A 3,731-nucleotide genomic window follows, 5' to 3' on the forward strand; every position below is an offset into this window, starting at 1 on the left:
GGTTGAAGAAGCACTACGGCCGTTGGATGGACATCTTTGACCACGCCGCGCCGAGAGCACCAGGGCGGTGGACGACGGCGAGGCCTACGAAGGGAACGACACAGAGCCGGGGAAGACACGGCAGTAGCTGCCCACGCGGTGGAGAGTACGAGGGTTGACTGGTTTGGCTGCCGTCGCCGGAAAATAACATGAGGTGTGGGTGAGTAGAGGGATAGACAGGCCAGAGATGCGAGTATGATGGGGCCGTGAGGCCTGCCCGGCAGCACTCCCGGCCACGAGAGGCGGGAGCAGGCGGTTCCGACGGTGCTGGTTTGGGCGGCTGGGGCAGGAAGATCAGAGACTGAAGAAGCACGATTGCCGTTAGATTGACATCCAACAGTCTGACGCTGGTAGAGTCGATTGTTGACTAAGTTTCTTTTTTTGAGAAACCTAGTGTACGCATGAACTTAGTAGGCCCACAAGTCAGCCTCCAAATCTATGGCAGACAACATAAAGCCCATTTGCTATTTTTTATAATTTGCAGCCCATTTGCTAATTCTTAAGTAATTTATTACAGCCCATTTTCTACCAAGGACCACGGTCAAAAAGTTCAACCTTATTTTGCATATTTCGGTGGAGTCCGAACTGTTGTAATCCCGAAATGATAAACATTTTTTAAGACCTTATTGATTTGCCAAAAAAATCGTTTTGTTTTTGTAAGCAAATAAGACGTGGGACAATTGATTTGGTTTAAGGGAAAACCAGTGGTAAAAGAAATCAGCGCTGGGTGGGAAAAACAACAAAAATAAGGATGTAAATATTAAAAGGGAACTTTATGTGTTTTCAATATAATGATACGTGTATATGAACTAGTAAAACTATAGGCAGAGATTAGAAAACGGATGTAGGACATGCGTTTCAAGAGGATAATAGAACTGGGCTATGTGTTTGATTAAGTAAAAAAAACTGCCTGCGGATGTTGTAAGACAAAATATAACTACCGCTGGAGGGCCAGTAGATACCTGCTGGATCTTTGTGCCCCGTTGTCGTCATGGGCTGGGCCTGTTAAAAACAAAACCAACCCTGAGCAGTCTACATCCCAGTTGAAACTTGCTCGACCTGAAAAAACAATATACGTGCTCAATAAACGAGAGAATTCTGCAAGTACACACTGATAACTGGGATGCATCACGGATATTTTTTTTATCGTGATAATAAGTGCATGCACTTGTTTCGAAAAAATTGGAGAACTGTGAATTCGAACGGCGGGTGCTTATGCTACCCATCAAATAAAAATCAGGTGCCTGAAAATTTGTTTCGAAACAAATGATTCAGCTTTATATCCACGTCGACCCTCGGCATGATGGTTGGAAGAAAATGCAAGTTCATACCAAAAGATCGTTAACAATAATACCAACTTGCAGACGACAAGGTAGTACAACTACCAATACCAAACTAACTTATAATATTTTTACTCCTGGCCCTTGTGTTCGTCTGGTAGAAAATCTTGTAGAGGACCAGCTCCCGCTCCTTCTCTTGCTCCAGGTCCCCGAGGTGGTACTAGTGCATCACCCATTTGGTCCTCTACTGGTCGAAGTTCTTGTTGGTGTGCAACACCAGAACCTTTTTTGCTACCCGTCTACCGGCCATTGACCATCACCGGTAAGGTATTGCCGGTCTTGTGCCACATTGCGTGCATGCCGCACTCCGACTATATCTTGTGATGCATCCATGTGCCCCTTTTGAACGCCCTGGAATTGCACTGGAAGAAATGCTTCCTTAGGCCACTCAGTGTGATACCTGCAGTATTGTGGAATATATGTTTTAGTGTACCTAGTTGGCATTTTCGTAACATCTTTGGCATGTTGCAGTCACTTGTTTCACTTTTTGTTAATTGTCAAATTGTAATTGCTTCCCTTAAACCTGGTGCATGAAGGGGAGCCTTGGCGCAGTGGTAAAGCTGCTGCCTTGTGACCATGAGGTCATGGGTTCAAGTCCTGGAAACAGCCTCTTACAGAAATGTAGGGAAAGGCTGCGTACTATAGACCCAAAGTGGTCGGACCCTTCCCTGGACCCTGCGCAAGCGGGAGCTACATGCACGAGGTTGCCCTTTTTTCAAATTGTAATTGCTTCACCAGGTCTGCGTCTAAAAAGAAAAATAGAGCTATAAACAAAGGAATATGTTTGTGCAAGTAGACGGCCGATCGGTGTCTTACCTGGAAGTTTCTCAGGTTGGGTGTAGCATATGCCGTGTTCGCTGTCGATGGTTGGTATGAACATATCGATGAGAGACTGAAATCTCGCGCTGTCAGCACTCACTTTGGCCTCAAGGTGCTCGATCAGCTCCTGATCCGTGGGATCAAACTTGATGCCAGCCGGCAGCACCGGCCAATCCTTCTTCGACTTGCATCGGTAATTCCAGTTATATGGTACTCAATGTATGATCAATCGACTGTTTTAAGTGAATGATGAAAGATTTCGACAGATAAGTGGTACTCCAAATCTGAAGTCCGGAATACCCGAACACGCCGCCGGGATTCTTGTGTCACCTCATGCGTCGCGTGTTGTCACGTCAATTCAATGTGTGGACATGATGAATAATTTGACCAACGTATACTAGTACTGCTACTGTACTACTTACTAGTCGTATTTAGTGTCACAATTTATTCATAGGTTTAACTAACAAGTACGCACTTGAAGCCTAACTGATATATATATATATATATATATATATATATATATATATATATATAGGACAACACTATTCTAATCCCAGGATTAGAATAACTATTTGGATCATGATCCACCCTATAAGGGCCCGATGGACCCCTCCTGAACTTTCCGAACCCGGATGAAAGAAAAGAAAAACGCCCACGGCCGTCCACCCCCACCTCCCACGCCTCTCACTCTCGCCCGATCCCCATCTTTGCCGCCGCCAACTGCCCCAAGGCACCGCCGCCCACCCCTGACCCGATGCGCCTCTGCCTCCACCCATCCCGTTCCTGACGCGCTTCCATCCACCGTCCCCCGGTCCCCGTCCGCGACGGCGCCCCCCTCCCCTGGATCCACAGCCGCGGCGGCGGCCTCCCCCCTGGAACCATGGCGGCGACGGAGGCCTCCCTCCCCTGGATCCATAGCGATGGCGACGACCTCCCTCAGTCCCTTCCCTTGGATACACGTCGGAGGCAGCCTCCTCTGCTTCCAACGCAGTGACGCCCTCCTTCCCGTGCGTTGCTAGCAAACCACCAGCCATCAACCTCACGCGCCACCGCCGCCGCCCCAGATTCCATCGCCATCAACATGCTCCGCCACTGCCTGCACATCACCGACATTGCCATCCTCCATCACGCATCCACTCTCCTGCACCATCAGCCTGGGCGCCCCCCTGCCCGCTTGCTCTGACGCGATCTGGTCAACCCCGCAACCCTCTCCTCTGGTGAGCCTCCTCTTCTCCTTCTCTACATCCAGCGTCCCACCCCTTCCGCCACCTCCTTCCGTGACTGCGGCATCACACAAAGCCATTCAACCCCACCGCATCTGGCCGTTCAACGACACGGCCCCAGGACGTTCGCCCCCGCAACGCCCGAATCACACTGCCAGGATGCTCCGACGAGGCTGAGATATTTCCTCTGTTCACCGATCTCTCTTCTCCAGGAGGATTTGAACTTCTTTGAATTTGAAAGAAAATTGCTTGCAAATATTGTTTCTGTATATTTGGTTTCTAAAAAATGCAATTGGAGCGACCTTTTTAT

Source organism: Triticum aestivum, chromosome 3A, assembly GCF_018294505.1.
Source record: "Triticum aestivum cultivar Chinese Spring chromosome 3A, IWGSC CS RefSeq v2.1, whole genome shotgun sequence".
Taxonomy (NCBI): domain Eukaryota; kingdom Viridiplantae; phylum Streptophyta; class Magnoliopsida; order Poales; family Poaceae; genus Triticum; species Triticum aestivum.